At 33.8% G+C, this 18,480-nt stretch overlaps 1 protein-coding gene across 1 annotated transcript in view; it reads left to right on the top strand.

The window, feature by feature from the left end:
• The first annotated feature begins 701 nt into the window (after window positions 1-701).
• Window positions 702-18,480, top strand: part of LOC138694865 (uncharacterized) — a 234,470-nt gene continuing 216,691 nt past the window's right edge. The window contains exon 1 of the mRNA XM_069818998.1: window positions 702-830. The gene's annotated coding sequence lies outside the window, so the exon portion shown is untranslated. The remainder of the gene's footprint in view (window positions 831-18,480) is intronic.

Here is an 18,480-nt window from a genome sequence, read left to right as displayed (position 1 = left end):
TAGTTGTGGACCCGACACCTCTTCCGAGGTTTTCCCCAGCCGTGGGACTGAAGCCAGATGGTTTATGGCGAGTCCTCGGCATCACTTCATTTCCCCCTTTGACTTGATTACCTGATTGAGTTTTTCCGAGGTTTTCTCCAACAAAAAGGCAAATGTCGGGTAATCTTTTGGCGAATCCTCGGACCTCACCTCATTATTTTAGAAAATTACTACGTTGTAAAACTGTAAAAATTGTAAAATATTGTAAAAATTTGTAAAAATGTAATTGTAATATTGTAAAATTTTGACTTGTTCCACATCTTAAAGCTTCGTTGCTCATGTAAGATCTATGGAAGATAATAAATGAATGAATGAATGATGGAGAGGATATGGTGATATGGTAGGAGATACCTCAATACTCCAGGAAATCTGACGCCAACCATTTTCTCCGCAACATTCTTTACGTATCTGCTGAGAATTGAATTCTCATACTTTCGGCAAGAAGTCGGAAGGTGGTTAAGTTCCGCCGGATCCGAAGAGTGGGCGAGGTAGGCCGACAATTGAGCCCAATAAAATTCGCGATGGCTTTGTTTGATACCCCACAATTTCGACATCTTCCCACGCCTTCAGGTGCATGTTTCAAGAATCGGAAGGCCGCAACAAGAACGGGGCTCTCTGGTTGGTGCTTCAGATGACGTGTCAGTGACATCACACTCCAGCACGTGGGACGACGCCGCGCGCCGCGACGGTGCGTTTAAATAGACAGGAACCAGCGTCGCTCCCGCTTCAGACGCACGCACGCACGTCTGGCAAAGCCTCCTGGTCCAACGAGACACACGCCGTCGACTCAGGTGAGTACAGACTGTTGTATTATGTAACTTCAACGCACGGAAACTCCACTTCTATAGTAATTATTTTAGAACATAAGAAACACAGTTCTACAATCGAATCAGGGTGCTTTCTAAAATTGTGAAAATATATTTAAACAAGTGAAAAAGTGAAAAATTTATGGAAATACTATATAATTCCTCGTTATTTCAGATTCTGTTTCATTTTCGCATAAAATATTGTAAATATTAGAGGAGCGAAACCATTTCCGAATCATATACTATCCAATTTTAAAATTATTTAATATTCACAACAAATTTGACTTTTTACATACAGTTCTAGTGCATTCTAAATATTAGTACAATATTTCAAAACCAAATATAGAAAATGTCTGTTTTATATGCTACTATTGTTTCTTCAATTGAATTATCAATAAGTTACATTTTATTACAAATATTCTTTTAAATATCGATATCAATTATAATTTTTTGCACGATCCTGTTTTCTGCTGCATTTACAGCTGTGTTGTTAGGCCTTGAAAGTTAGAATTTCCACATAGAAACTTGTTGCTAGAGAAATTATTTATTTAATTTATTTAATTTTATTTAACTAGCTCGCTAGCGAGTACAAATTTAATTATAAAACAAAAATGTTTCTAGTCACTACCGTAAGAGCCAGGCTCGTGTACGGTGTGGTCTTAGCCAGTAAATTAACATAAAATTTACAAGTACAGTTTACTAAATACAGTAAGTAACTTAATTCAAACCGATAAATAACACACAAAAGAAAAAAAACAAGAAAAACAGAAAAAAAACTCATTTAATATAAATTGACAATCAGACAGAAGCCAGTGATATTAAATAAAAACATGAATATAGTCGACAGAAATAAAAAGTAAAAAATACACACATTTGTTAATATTATATATCATGAATAATTTTACAAATTTCTTTTTTAAAAGCTTCAATTTTAAAATGTTTCAAATTTGGAAAATAGTTTGTAATTTTATTATAAAGTCTTGGGCCGAAACTAGCACCAAGTTTAAGAGCTGCACTTGTGTGACATTTAGGCTCAATTAATGGGAAAGTAGACTTTCGTCTTCGAGTACGATATTCATGTCGATTAGATTTCAGTTTTATTTGATTTCTGTGGTAGTAAGTTAATAAACTATATTTATAAATTTATTCAATAGTTAATACTTAAATATATGTATAAATTAAATTTGTTGGGTAATCTATATTTTTGATTAGACAAATTTTTATTAATCTTCTGTGTAATAAAATTAATGGATTAAGTACAGATGATGCTAATCGACCCCAATTTATTATACCATATTGTATTAAAGATTGTACTAAAGCTAAAATTATTATTCTCAATCCCTCTTCAGTTATAAAATTTCGAAGTATTATGAATTTATAAATTGTCTTTCTTATACTTGTACACATAAAATCAATTCGTTTATCCCAACATAAATGCTGATCTATAATAATTCCTAAATATTTGACTTGTGTGGAAGGTGTTAGATGTGGGCAATTACAATAATTATTTGTTAATTCATTACATGAAATATTATGTATTACTCAGTAATAATTATTCATAGGTGGAGGTAAACCTTTCGTTGTTAAAGAAAATGGAATATAGATAGTTTTATTACTAACACAAAACTATACTGTAATAGACCCATTACAGTGCACTTATTGTTACTTAATTATCATTACGGTGCACTTATTGTTACTTAATTATCATTACGGTGCACTTATTGTTACTTAATTATCATTACGGTGCACTTATTGTTACTTAATTATCATTACGGTGCACTTATTGTTACTTAATTATCATTACGGTGCACTTATTGTTACTTAGTTATCATTACGGTGCACTTATTGTTACTTAATTATCATTACGGTGCACTTATTGTTACTTAATTATCATTACGGTGCACTTATTGTTACTTAATTATCATTACGGTGCACTTATTGTTACTTAATTATCATTACGGTGCACTTATTGTTACTTAGTTATCATTATAGTGCACTTAATGTTACTTAATTATCATTACGGTGCACTTATTGTTACTTAATTATCATTACAGTGCACTTATTGTTACTTAATTATCATTACAGTGCACTTATTGTTACTTAATTATCATTACGGTGCACTTATTGTTACTTAATTATCATTACGGTGCACTTATTGTTACTTAATTCTCATTACGGTGCACTTATTGTTACTTAGTTATCATTACAGTGCACTTAATGTTACTTAGTTATCAATTTTTCTAAGGCTTTGGAATAATATTGCTCTAAATTTTCAATGCAAAATATATTGTACTTGCAGTTTTAAAAATATGATCGTGCAAAAAATGTTGTGCAATACACGTTTGTGAAGTGCATTACAAAATCTCGGAAATTGAAAAACTCGCTCTGCTCGTTTTTCAAACTTGTGCTCGAGTTTGTAAAAAGCAGTTCCCAACCCTGTATTGTAATATACTATTAAACCTTCATAAAATATGTTTCTACATTTTCTGTTGGACTTTCTCCATAAAGATCGTTTTACGCCTAAAAATTATACATAAATCTTTCATAACACTCTTTTACTTGAACCAAAAAACAATATAACATTTGGGTAAATTCATTCTTCATATTATAGACAAAAATCGTAAAATCAGTTTATTAAAATAAATCCAAAATCAAGTAATCTTAATAATATTTTCAGCAACAGAATTGAATATCATATTTCTTTAAATTGAAACTGTTCATTATTTAACTCTTTCAGTATACAGATGTTTTTCTTTTCTTTTTTCAACTATCGGACTCTTTGCTTTTCTAGACTTCTACTTAAAATTGTGAACATATCACTTAGCTTCTAGTAATGTATTATGCAACCCGAACTGCCCCAGACTCGAGTACTTGCTCGTTTTGGTGCAAACTGTATATTTGAAATATGTATATATATTTTGTAATTCCAATAAATTAAAATTTAGGGATAATTCTCTAGCCTTTGCTCCAACTATTACTCTAATTGCTCTTTTTTGTAATAAGAATATATTTTTGCTATCTGCAGAATTTCCCCAAAATATTATTCCGTAGGACATAATGAAATGAAAATAGGCAAAATATATTGTCTTTAAGATACCGATGTTAAGGAATTGTGACGACCTAATTGCGAAGCATGCTGAGCTAAGTTTGGCGGTTATTTCTTTAATATGATTTTTCCAATTTAATATATTATTCATATGCAAACCAAGAAATTTGGTTGTTGATGTTTCTACTAGTGGAGTCAATTTGAGTAAATTATAGAATTCCTGAAAATACACTGTTAAATGTTTAAAGAAGAAAAGAAATATTAGAAATCTACACTAATTTTCTTTCGTTAGTAATTCAACTGTTATTATTACACGTTATATTTTCTTCATAATGCTTTTGAGATACGGAAGAATACAATATTACAATAGCCTATATAGGAATCAGATATACGACATTCATAACGGATTTACTTAATTTTTGTAAGAAGAAGGCTACATTTTTCAATTTCTAAGACTGTCCGTGCAATATTTTTTTTAATAATGGAAGAAGTCGACAAATGCTGGGCAAAAATAAATGAATATTATTAATTCAGATGTTACCATGTTATTTTCAACATTTAATTAACATTTAGGAAAGTAGTTATTTCATAGTCAAATTATATACATATATACATGCTGTTTACAGCATGTCGGGTATTTAATTTCCATAAAATTCTTTTAAGTTGTTTTTGAAAGTTAGAGTACGTTCAGAAATTTTAACTAGTTTGAAGCAATTTAAAATGGAACTAAATAAATAAGCAGGTTGGTATGTGTGGATAGCGTACCGGTTATAGAATATTCCGCTGACAATTGGCTCGATCGTCGTTCGCTCGCTTGCTGACAAATGATTCATAATCAATTACAGCGAGGAAAACTGTCATCGAAAAATACATTTTGTCCCACAGCTATTGTCCCTTACATGTTCGATATACGAGATTTGGTTAAATTCATTTAAAAATGAATTTTTAATCCCTGAATGAAATGCGAAAAATCACCTCAAGCTCCGTGACTGCATGTACTAGACTGTGGTATCATCTCTGTCTCCATGTTAATTTGGAATCAGTGCACTTACTAGAACCAAGCACTCGACTTCGAAGTCGTTAGACTTGTGAATTAGCAGTTTATTTAATTCCCCTTATTCTGCTTTTAATCTATCATTTTCTATTAAGAAACGAGTTTATGATAATAACTAGTGGCTTGTACAGCAAATGCTGCAAACTAAGTTCATTAGACTTTCAAATAAAAATTTTTCAGATTTATTTTCAATGAAGAATACCAGACATTTTGAAAGTTATTTGCTTCCATAATAATGAAACATACTCCCTCTGAATGATTTTTTTTTGTCAAATACTTATTCTTGAACCTATCCACCTTCAGTTTTTGAGTTTCAACGCGAAAACTCAAGTAATAATGTCAGGACGATCAGTCGGTTTTTCATGTGGGAGTAAAGCAATATCTATTTCAGATCATTGTGGATTGTAGGTGAAAGTTAAAAAAAGTCAGGTTTGCTATGCTTTCGAACAATAGACATAGCATCTTGATAGAGCTGCTGCATGTAGAGGGTAAAATCATTTTATCCTGCTAAGAGATCTTGCTGAAATGATCGAGAGACTACAAAATTTTGAAGGGCTCTTATTTTATCAGTAAATAATACTTTTTGGTCTTTCCTTAGGAACTGTAATTTTTGCGCTCTCTCGAGCCAATACTGAAGAGAATCACGCATATAAATATCTACACCACACCGCCATTAAATATAATGAAAAAGACTCACTTGATTAATAACTATAAAAATATTTGATTTTTAATAACAATATTATTATCTTACACAAGTTTTATATAATAGCCGCCACTCAGTAAATTATAGAAATGAAGATCTAATTTAAGATATTCTTTAGATTGACTTATATAACATCGAAGTGTTTCACTTTAATATAATCAATATAGCATTAATATGTATAATTAATGAAAAATAGTTACATCATGGCATTAACTACAATAATATTTCATTTCTAATGGTAATAATGTCATCAAACCACTTCTAGTTTTGTAGATTTTAATACATAATACACAGCTGTACTCAGAAAATTACACACCGCAGAATCAGACCTGTAAATTATTTTTAGTAAGTCTTGAAGTGTTTAATAACCAATTGAATGTGAGCTCTAAATATGTCAGCAATCATGCAGGTTATGGTCTTCGTGTAATAGCCTCTTGTTTGTTGTAGTGTGTGTTTTGTTTTATTCTGAAATAAAATTGGTTCTCAAAACTGACGAAAGATGGATTTTGGAAAATAGGAAATTATGTAGGAAAACTAACGCTTCATTGAAAGTTACTATTTTTCTGAAAATCCTTGGGTAGCAAGCTTCAAAATGACGGGTCATTCATTAAAATCCGTTAAGTCGTTTTCAAGTAATTTCCATTACCAGTTCAAATTATATATGTATATAGATTTGAATCCGTGACTTTTGAAACAAGAATGTTCAGGGCAATCCGACATTTTAATATGTTACTGCATCAACTGTCAACTGCTCAGTAACGGATACATGCTAAATGTAACGGACCTCAAAGAAAACGATTTGATAAAATGTTAAATTACTCGCATAAGGAAAAAGTGTTAAGGGGAGACTCCACTGAAAATCATGAATTTTTTCAAAAACAAATTTATTGGCTATTTCATTTCTTTAGAATATATAATTTCATACCCAAAATGGATATAGTTCGATTCTGGCTACATGTATGTTTAAAAAAATGTTTTAAATTAAGGCTGTAAGAGCTTTAAAGACTGTCAAAATTAATTTTCCATCAAAGAATTCTTTTTTACAAATTTCTGACTACTAATCTAGCAACTTTTGTTCTAAAGTTGGCTCCCTGAAGTTACTAGATGTCCTTTAATGATAACTAATTAGTTAATTAAATTTACGTCAATGAATACCAGAAACATTCGTTCCATTGCTGCTTGTTTTTATGAATTAAACATCTCTCATAAAAGTTGTAAATACAGTAAAATAATGGGAATAATAAAAGTTGAAATATTCCCCAAAACAAAGACAAAGAAGAGGTGTTTGTATAAAACATTAACCATATCTGTGCTGTGTCGGAAGCGAGTCAGGGACAATGAGACATGAAGGTGTAAATCGAATTACAGGCAATGAAATTAAATTTACGAGACCAATGGCGACATATTCATGCCGAGATCATAAAAGAAACGAAGATGTCATGCAGAAACTTCAGTTAGAATCTGTTATACATTTTATAATTACCAGCTGTAATGGAAAAATTGTGTGACAACGAATGAATACCAAAATACATGCTTCATTACAGTCCACATGGGAAGAGATCCGTGAAAGAAACAAAACATGGACTGAAAATTTAGCTCAGAGACCATGACAGGCCATTGGGCCTTATACAGGGACATCATTTTATTTTTACTTCAATTTTTATTGTACCTGAGTTTTTGAATGTACTTCAATCCCACCCCGTCTACTAATGAAGTTCCAACTCCACACAGAACCAAGACCGCAGATAGTAAGCAGTACTGAGTTACTGAGTATAGTACGTTCCAGAAATATGTTCGCGTTTTCCAGTGACGAAAGAGCTTTCAATATTGAATCATATTTTCGCACAGGTACTGTCCGATTGCCTATGTCGCATCCCGATTTCCCCCACCTGCTTCTGCTCGCCCCTCTGTAATAGCTGGGCTGTCTTAGCTCTTTTCTGAAAACATTAATTTCTGTTAGGAATTGGACGTTTACGTAATATTATACAGCTGTTTAATTTAACTTAAATAAAAGGGCCTCGTTAAGTAATTAACTGTCACGTGATTTCCTCCCTTTCTACAATCCTGCGGCATAACCACTTGGACGGAGAGTAGATAGCATGTCTGAGTAATTTTATATTTTCGGGTCGGGCAGAAGTGAAGATTGAATTTACAGTACGTAGAGTAGGTACAGAATTATTTCAACATGAGTTACTAGTACGAAGGACGAAACTGGCAATTGGAATTAGATGCAATAGTCTATAGTGCGATAATATGCACAAAAGAACTGAAGCCTGTATCGAAATGAACGGTCACCATTTTCAAAATTGTGTTTAAATATTCATATTATGATTATTTTTCAATTTAACTTCTTTCTCTATATTGTACGCTAATGTGCTGTAGACAGTATAATATACACTGCATAATGAATACGTTCGCATGGATAACTCACTTCGTGAGTAAAAACACTTATTCTTAATACAGTACTGTACTTTGATTAAAGAAAAACCTAATGAAAATTATCAAACTCAAAATCGCGATATTTTCTAGTTTACGTAAATGGATGAACTACTTTTCTTCCTTCCTTTACCTAGTAGAGTGATTTGTGTTTTACGCCAGTATCATCGAACTTCAGTCTTGGAGGGGGGAGCAAGCGGTGTTTCCGGTTCTCTAAAGGTATAGACAGGTTAATATTAAAAATGTTAGTAAAAATAAAATGATGTCCCTGTACTTCTTGGAATAAGAAGTTGATTAAATATCATTTTGGGATGTACTATAACCAGTAACATGCGTCAAAAAGAGGATAGCAATGGTAAAGGAAGCTTCCGGCGTTGCTTAGTGGATAAAGCGTCAGCACGTAGAGCTGAAAACCCGGTGCCGGAGGGAATTTTCCTCCGCTCCATCCACCCTTCATCCTTTCTCATAAGTGACACCAATAAGGTATCACTCATGAGACAACTAAGCCAAGATATATTGGGGTAGGGTGGCCAGTTCCTTACCCCCTCCATTACAAATATCGTTGACTAGAGGCATATTTCACTAATCAGACTTGAATTGCATGCAACAATTGGTCTTCCTCCGACACATATCGTCAAGTGAGATGTATTGCTTGGTAACAGAAATAGTACATATCAGTAGGGACCGGATTTTTACGTAATATCAAGGTGTGAAATATGTACATATTTATGTAAGAAAAATAGGCTGAATATGTACCAAAATATGTAAAATCATGAAAATATTTAATATCAGTATCTGGCAGGTATAGGATAGGTAAAACTCCCCAGTTGTGATTTCATAGAGCACCCAACTTTTTTACCGCACACTTGACACATTACTATTTTTTCATCTGTAGTGAAGGCTTCGTCCATCGCAATCCATGATTTTATTTTTTTCGTTAGGGTTGAAGATACAGGGGCCATTTTAGTTAGTTAAAAGCACTAGATAAACTCACTTGCACTTTATACTGTAAATACTAAAGCTAGAGAACTGAGTGAAATGAATGACACAACAGTACTGCAAGCACTGTTTCGCTTTACTGGGTTAGGAGAAAATAAGAGGAGATGTGGGACACATGCATTTTAGGTGCTTCCTGCAAGAAACAAAGTACTTACTAAAATCTCAAACTATAGGCATTTACAAACTGTTGTTTGAAAAGTGACATTCCTGTCTCATTGGGTGGGATTATTTCAGCCGAGAAGCATACTTTCTAATTGCTCGGAAAAACCCATTTCCGTATAGGTCTACTAAATTTAAAATAAAGAGGTCAAGCAATAACCTGAAAGTCTCATATCAGACTTGACACGGTTTTTCCGGAAGAATTAGGAAGAGGGTGGGTAAGGTTGCAAAATGCATGGGAACGGCTTGTTAAGACGTGTGCAGAACAATTATAGTTCGAGAAAAATCGTTGTCGTCCTCCACCGCATGAAGGTAACGCTAATTTCTGAGTGATTTTTACAATACAAGGTAGTTGTATGACAAACGTTGCCTTTTGTTAACTCATATTTACAGTGGGCGGTATGGAATGAGTGCCTCTAGTACTTTCTGGAACTAAGGATGTTATGTTTCGTCCCCAAAATATATCCTTTCTTGGGTAGGTAAAAAGGCTTTTTAAATCATTGTATTTCAAATTGTAAATTTCCCTAGCAGAAGTTTTCTTTTTCCTTTCAGAGAAGTAAAAATGAATAAAACTCCTAAATATGTAGATTACTGTAATACCATGCCATAATATGTAATGTGGAGTAAATATGTAAAAATATGTAGTATCAAATTTTAATATATTAATGGTAATTACATGATTCGCAAAGATTTGTTATTTATATACGGTTAGGTTGAAAGGAATATAATATGTAATTACATAAAAATCCGGTCCCTACATATCAGCCAGAACCTCAATCAGAGATATTCAGCTTAATATGTTGCAAAACCAGAACAATAGCTTATAGCTAGGGAAAAGTTACAGAAGAATTATCTCTTTACTCTGATTTTAGTTATTAGCTTTCAAAATATTGACAATTAATATTTGTCGAAATATTTGCAATTATTCCATATCGCCCTGTATATAGACTATAGTTATCATAAGAAAATAAACCTGAAGAACTGTTATTGTTTAGCAGGCAGGCGATTAGAATATCAATGGAGTTTCTAACAACGTATGGTTCTAGCCTCAAGGAAGCTCCTACGCAGCAAGGCCTGTTTAATGGTAATGCATACTGCAGACTTTCCGGGAATAGCATAGAAACAGTTCCACGAATAGCAAGCGGCAGCGATGGGCTGGCTACCAACCTCTATTCTCTTTTCGGACGTGATAGACTGGAACCGGAACATTTACCAGTGAAGTACCTCTACCTCCTTGTTCAGAACAGAGATATAGTTCTAGACTAACACGTTAAACTGTAGTGAATAGGAGTTTGAAAAGCAGAAAGTAGAAATAACGATTCCTGGTCATTCTTTCGAAAACAATCTTCAAAATGGCATTATTCCGAAATCCCAATTTCCTAAATTAAAATTCCGAATAAAAGTAATTCTGAAAGTCGACTTTCCGAACAGGATATTTCCTGAATACTAATTTATCCGAATCCAGTGTTTCCAAAACTATTTTCCGAATTTTTTTTTTCCAAGATATAATTGATTAATTGTTCGGTTTTCATTTGACCTTTGAATGCAACTATTTTTACGATATACGATCATTTTTACTGGAATTTTGCAAATCTCTTCAAAATATGTAGGGTAAAGGTGCCTAATTCCGTGATGCTCCCAATCCCTTCATAAAATTTCAATTGACTGCCATAGAGTTCAGGTCTCTAATTTTTAAGTTTCTGAAATACCTAACAGATGTCAGGAGATGTCTTCTTTTCAATTATATTGACTACCCGCCTTTTGAATAGAAGCAGTCGACTGAAGAAGCTTTTGTTCAGTGAAAGGTGGTTGGCCGGTAAGTTTTTCTTTCTCTTATAACCGCTCCTGAAGAAACATTTTATATTTGAAGTAAGAATTAATATAGCGTTATAAAAATGATACATTTACTGTAGATTATAGTCAGCTGAATCAATGTGTATGATTATTTAAACAATGTCAGACAATAACAATGCTACAGGAGCTTTCCCATTTTCGGATTTATTTTCTATTTTTCCTTCCTGGCTCACTCGACCAGTGATACTAACGCTAAATTGTGAAGAAAATAGTTCGTGGAAATAATAATAGAAATAAGTTATAGAAAACACTATTACGGCTGCTATTACAATAAATGGGAGTAGAAAATGAAATGTAAAGAATCAATTAAGTGTTGCATTATCTACTGCATCAATTATAATTAAAATAAAATAATAGGGCATATATTTAACTTAATTACTGCTGTTGTTAGGAATATAAATAATGAGAAATATTTGTATTATAATTCAAATCATTCAAATTTAATTTTGTATTGAATTTAACTTTCAGTTTATTTTGTTTATAATGTATTAATATGTAATATGCATTCCTGTAGTTACACAAGTATTTTCTATGGAATTTGTCACTTAGACCCTTTTTATATGTTGTAATTTCTTGCTTAATCCATATTAAAACAATATACAGTGACTTTAATGTGTTTTTCCAAATACACGTTTGTTTTCTGAGCAGTTAATGAGAATTATTTTAGTATCACGGAATTAGGATATCACTCACGGAATTAGGAAACCACTATCACGGAATTTGGATCCCTGCCACGGATTTAGGAGCCACTGTATAACAATGAAGAATCATATATTAGGCCTATATATCAAACTTGTGAAACTGTTGACAATGAATGTTGTAAAAACTGTAGCTAAAGGTCCAAATAACGTCATTTAGGTGTTTTTGAAAATTTTTAGTACAATTTTGGCATAAATATAGACTTTATTAAATATGTCACGGAATTAGGCAACCTTACCCTATACTTGAACTTTCTATTGTAATATTTCAAATCCTTTTTCAATACCGGTAAGCCTATTTGCATTTGACATTTTACTGGAATTTTTCAAATCTGTTTACAATAAGCCTATTTACAGTTGACCTTTTCACTGGAATTATGCAAATCTGTTTACAATAAGTCTATTTACATTTGATATTTTTAGTGGAATTATGTAAATCTGTTTACAATAAGCCTATTTACATTTGATATTTTTAGTGGAATTATGTAAATCTGTTTACAATAAGCCTATTTACATTTGATCTTTTTAATGGAATTTTGCAAATCTGTTTACAATAACCCTTTTTGCATTTGGCTTTTCACTGGAATTTTGAAAATCTGTGTACAGTTTCCTCAGACAATGAATGGTCGTAGTCTATGACATGATGAAGTATGATTAAAGGTAGGAAGTTCGTACCAAAACATAGATTTCAGATTGTGTGTAGCCACGTATATAGGTCGTCTCGGTTCTATTGCACTAACTGTCTATACTCTATTCATATAAAGAAACTCACAGTCCATCCGCAAGTATGGATTTATGACTTTTGTAACTATAGTACAACAATATGCACAGTTTTAATAGGTGCTAACATTTGCAATGTAGTTGTGCAGTTTAGTGAGCAGTTTTTAACATGACAGAATTTAAATCTTCCAGTCACATGAAGTTGAATGCAATACTTTGCTTTAGTGAGCTTATTCTGAATCCAGTTTTTGAATATCTCCTGGATTTCAACATTTAAAAAAGTTATCCTTTAATATAAAAATAGTAGGCATATATCAAAACATTTTATGGTGTATCTTTTTCTTTTAGAACTAAGCAATAAATATTGTACGTTTATTGTTTTCGTAAACGGTTGTTGCTACTGTTGTTTTCATAATGCTACTTTGTTATTGATGTTTTAATTATCTAGTCTTAAGGTATGATAGAAAGAGATATCATGGTACTAGAAATCAAAACAGCGTCTCAGGTGCCATAGAAATTGAAATGGACATTAATAATAATAATAATAATAATAATAATACATAATTTTATAACAAAATAAATCTTAAAACGAATGTATTATGATATATGTAAATACTTATAAAAGAAGTAATGCAGAATTAGTAGATATGACAAAGAAAAAATCCCACCCTCTACATTTCTATAATTTTGAACACTGTATATACGAGAGCTTACTGATTATATCGCATTTCAAAACTTACAAAGCTCCAGCAGAAACCAATTAGAAAAGTACAAAGAGTTATTTAAAGTGAGATTTTGACTATAATGATGCTTTATCGATTACGAAGTTTTATAGTTTCGGTAGGCTTAGAAATGGCAAAATACTTGAGGAAAAGGAACCAAGAAATCGCAATATTGTTATCCAACATTCGCCTTAAAAAGAGCGTTTGCAAGCAAACAGGTAGGCCTAAATGCCTTCGTCCTTTTACTGTTACACATCGAAAGCGACTACCGAAAAAATACTGTGTGATTTCCTCCGAATCGAATGTGGGAAGATTTTGTGTTGCGTAATATAGACATACAATACAGGCTGAAGCGACTTCAAAGTTAGAGCATTAGTATACAGCTGACTTTCATTCAGTGGAATTCAGTTTAATATACAGGATGAAAGGTGTTCAATGAGAGTTATTTCATACAGTAAATGCTTAAGACTAAAGGAACATAATTTTCCATTGCTATTTTGCGTTATTGTTTTTAATTTAGTAGAAAATCGACTTCGTTTCTAGAAAAATGTTGCATCCAGTAGCATTTGCCAATGCATGGAAACACCCCTTCTCCCTAGCAGAGAGAGCGGTTATGTCGTCAATGTCAGAATCAAATCTTTCTCACGAGGTGACTGAGCTTACGTTTCGTGGTAGTCAGGCTTTAGGTTGAAGCACGCGTCTGATAAGAGCGTTGCCAAACATCCATTAAAACAGTGGAAGCTCTTACGTTCGACAGAAAACAAGTTCGACATCCCATAGTTCGACTGCTTACGTAGGAGAATTAGACACGCCCCTATACGGGCACTAAGAAATGGGTTTGCCATTTGAATGGGAATTGGTTCTGTGTCTTGTAGTGATACTTTTGTTAAAGGAAAACAGAATATTTTGTTGATTAGGACATCCATATTTAATCACTGATTTTAAATTAATGAATTCTTCTTTCTCTATTTGAGAATTGTGCCGTTTGTGAGACGGAACTGTTGAAACCCACTGTGGTACTAGAAGCGCATACACAAGTCTCGGGGCGGGCAGGAAATGCAAGTACAGTACTGTATTCGTTGATGGCTAACCAATAAGAATTTATATTCATTTCACCTGCCACACCCACTACCCTTATAGGACTGAAATTTCGACTCTGATCAGTCGAACTTAGGAGAGTCTACAGTACTTAAATTATTTATTAATACTTGAAATATTAAAGTACTCTTAAACGGTAAACCTGTCATGAATATTATGCAAAATTATTTGTTAGAATCGAGAACTCTAATGTAAAGACGTTTACAAAATGTGTTTAAAATATAATAGGATCAAAATTTATGATGCAAAATAATCATTTCTGGAAAATCTTGGCGCAAAGGAACATGTTATGAGCACTTTTCTATTCATATTATGCTCAGGATAGGTCCTTTAAAAGAACTGTCACCCTGGATACTCTGAAGTAAATCTTGCAGAATATTTCAGGGACCAAACATCGATCTCTTTGGGTAAAAATCCCTCACCACACTGAGCTACGACCGAGTCAAACCAAAATGAAAGAAATGCAAGTCTGCGCCAAAATCCATTTCGTTACACCCCTGAATTGCATTAAACAAAACTGACGCTGTGATCCGTGTTACAGCAGTCAACGTGTCTACCTGTTGATTCGCGTGAAATTCCATCATCCCCCCCTCTCTTTTCCCGTCCTCCACGTACACTTTGCAGATAGTCTGGCGCCCTCTGTTTAGAAGGGAAACTGAAAGCTAAGCTCTGAATAACTTTTTGACTTTAATTACAGTGTATGGCGTTTAAATAAAATTCAATATAAATACGAATTCGCTTATCCACACAGCAAGATTAGGTTTTCGACAATGCATTCGAAAGTTTCTTAATACCTCAAGTACAAGAGAATCCTTCAAAATGTTCTTCGAAATGTCTTAATAGTTTGTAACTGTATATTACAATCTCTAAGAGAAAAGCGGCCTATAAGCTTGTAGCTGCTAGTATAAACTTTAAGACACAAAATAGTTATGATATTGTACAAGTGTTCAAGGACCGAACGAAATAACTCTGTGGTAAAACACTGGACTTGTATTCGGGAAGTCCAGGGTTCAAATCCCGGGGCTATCCAATCTGGTCGAGTTTTCAGTAGCTTCCTCGATCATAAAGTAATTGAAGCTGTGAAATCGATAACCATTCAAGTCCACTTCTGGTCATTCATTTTTTGCAAATTTGAAATTAAATTTTGGATATTTCCATAAGTGTTACGACTTTAAAAGTTGGTATACTATTTTGTCTTCATCTCTAAAACAACCAGCAGATGAGAAATAAAAAAAAGTTTTTTTGCATTTTTCTAGAAACTTGTGTAAATGGACTTGAATGGTTATTGATCTCGCCGCTTCAATTATAAATATAGTTTTAAAAAATTAATACCGGATTTATATCTCTAAAAAAAAGTAAATCCGTGGCGCTACAGTCCATGAAGGACCAAGACCGACCAGCTGGCTGCTCGCCTCACGTCCACATGCCGAAGCAGAGGTACACGATCATCCAATCAGAATGGAGGTATCGTGTGGTTAGCACGATGATCCCCCCCAGCCGTTATAGCTGGTTTGCGAAACTAGATTTTTGCTACCTATCGTAGATCCCCAAGTACATCACGATGCTGGGTGGGCACCGGTCCCATACACTGGCCGAAATTTCATGAGAAAATTTCTTCCTCCATGAGGACTCGAACCAGCGCGCATTCCGTAACGCAAATCCTAGGCAGAATGCCTTAGACCACGACGCCACGGCGCGGGACGTGATTTATATCCCTTTCCACCAAAAAACATACAGATAATGTTGCGCAACACATTAATCTTTACTGATAGTGTATGGTGGACATGTCTCCAGATACGCCACTAGTGGTCTGTAGACTGGCCGATAGAAGATAGCAATCTAATGTATGAACAACAATGCCGACAGTCTCGATATAACCTTGCCATAGGTTTCTGAATTTCTTCATTAAAAAAATATATATTGCTTACGTGATTATGTTGAGCCAAACATACAAAGTTAACGTTTTGTAAATGAACTTAGTCAAGAAAAGCCTCGTCTGATACTGTAAATATCTATATAAATCCAAGTCCTACCTCACCGCAGTACCTAATCAAATGTATTGTCTTGTACTTGCATTAGTTCTAACGGAGTTTTTACTGAGTTGAACAGCAGACGGCCGCTAAAAGTCATAACAGTTTTTCTCCGTACATTTAAATTAAATAAACTCTCATGAAAGACCTCACTTAACTGTTCAATTGTTTGCTTACAGTGATGGTAAATGTGCGTGTTCATACACAAAAGAATGAATAAAATCTTCCCATAGGCTGCTAGTGAAATTGATAAGAAGAAGCACTTATTTCAACCAGAATATAATACTACCAAGAACATTATTAATTTTAGTTAGAGTCATTTTTATAATTTTTTAAACAGAAATACTAATATTAATATACTTTAAGAACTATTAGTAAAACATTAAGTTCCTTATGTAATTTGTTTTTGGGATGTGTGCATTCATTCTAATTATGAAAATTTAAAGATGCGTTTTTTCGCATAGTATGTAAAAGTAAGTAAAATTATATAGCTAAAAGTTCTATCTCAAACCTTAAAATAACCATTAAATCATCTTTATAACTTCGTAAAAATTATAAATAATTATGGCTCCAAGTTTTTGTGTATCCGCAGCTTAAATGTCAGAAGATATCCGATTTCTCCATGCGTTCACCTGCGAGTCCTCTTTTTTTTTTTACTTGGTTATTTAACGACGCTGTATCAACTACGAGGTTATTTAGCGTCGAGGGATTTTGGTGATAGCGAGATGGTATTTGGCCAGATGAGGCTAGGATTCGCCATAGATTACCTGACATTTGCCTTACGGTTGGGGAAAACCTCGGAAAAACCCAACCAGGTAATCAGCCCAAGCGGGAATCGAACCCGCGCCCGAACGCAACTCCGGATCGGCAGCCTTAACAGACCGAGCTACGCTGGCAGCTGCCAGTCCTCTTAAAGCGTTTCTAAATATGAATGTAAGCTAAATCAGTAAAATATTTTAAGGAAGGACTTTAAATAGAAAGACAACCTCACCAAATGTATTTGAAGACTTTTTTATATCAGGAATGACATAAAAATGTAATCGCGTCAAAATATATGTGTATCTAACACACTTCACGTGAGTTCTTCGGGTTCAGGATACGGCGGATAGATGGCAGAACTCCTATTTTGAAATTTCATGTTGTATGATTTATCCGATAAGCAGGTTGTAATACAATGTTAAAATTGAAATATACTGTCTAGTAAGATAAGTATAGACGGTATATTTCAATTTTAACATTGTATCCTATTTTGAAGTTTCACACCACTTCGGCGGGCCATGTTATGCATGATGTGTATCTGTGAAGAGTTATGTCGTATACTTGGGTGAGTGTATGTGTAAGTGTTCGTGTAAGTGTAGTGTAGGGGATGGGTGAGGATGATAATGGTGAGGAAGGGAGAAGGGGAAACCCGGTGCCGGCACGAAGTCTACTCTTGTCGAATATCATAGCTCCAAGGGGGCCGCCAGGCTTAACGTCCCATCCGACGGACGAATCACTATCAACAGTGACATATGCCTTCTCTTCATATGCACTGCGGAGAGATTTGGGATTTAACCCAGGCATATTGGTGCACAATTTATTGATTAGAAGTTGTGCACCGCCATCTCTCCTACTCCCGAGGTAGAAATTTTACATGAAAATTTCTGATTCCGCCGGGAATCGAAACCGGTCCGGCTAGTCTGGAGGCAGACGTGCTACCACAGAGCTAACTCGGCGGACTCCGTCAAAATATATCAATTGATATATTTACGGGATCATAATACTTTGTTCATGCATCATGCAACAGAACGTGAAGGAAACACGAACAGAATAATTCGATGGTGTTCAGGTAAAGGGGTTAAGTCATTTTTTGTGCACATGGAGTTTTGTTCCTCAACTGAATACACAAGTTAAATTCTAGAAGTGGATGTGTAAAAAACAAAATACAGGGTGATCCGTTTGTATATGGATAAAATAAAAACACGGTAAAACATTTACTACTGAACTTTATTTGTTGAAACTTTGTGCATACAACACTGAAAGATGGGAGATTCCTCAGAGCTCAACATGACTCCCATTGCGCACCCTGCACAACTCATAACGGTGATGCAATTCAGCCCATGTCCGTTGTAACATA

Source organism: Periplaneta americana, chromosome 2 (assembly GCF_040183065.1).
Source record: "Periplaneta americana isolate PAMFEO1 chromosome 2, P.americana_PAMFEO1_priV1, whole genome shotgun sequence".
Lineage (NCBI taxonomy): Eukaryota > Metazoa > Arthropoda > Insecta > Blattodea > Blattidae > Periplaneta > Periplaneta americana.
Note: the sequence above shows the minus strand (reverse complement) of the source record. Positions and strands in the feature narration are given on the sequence as shown.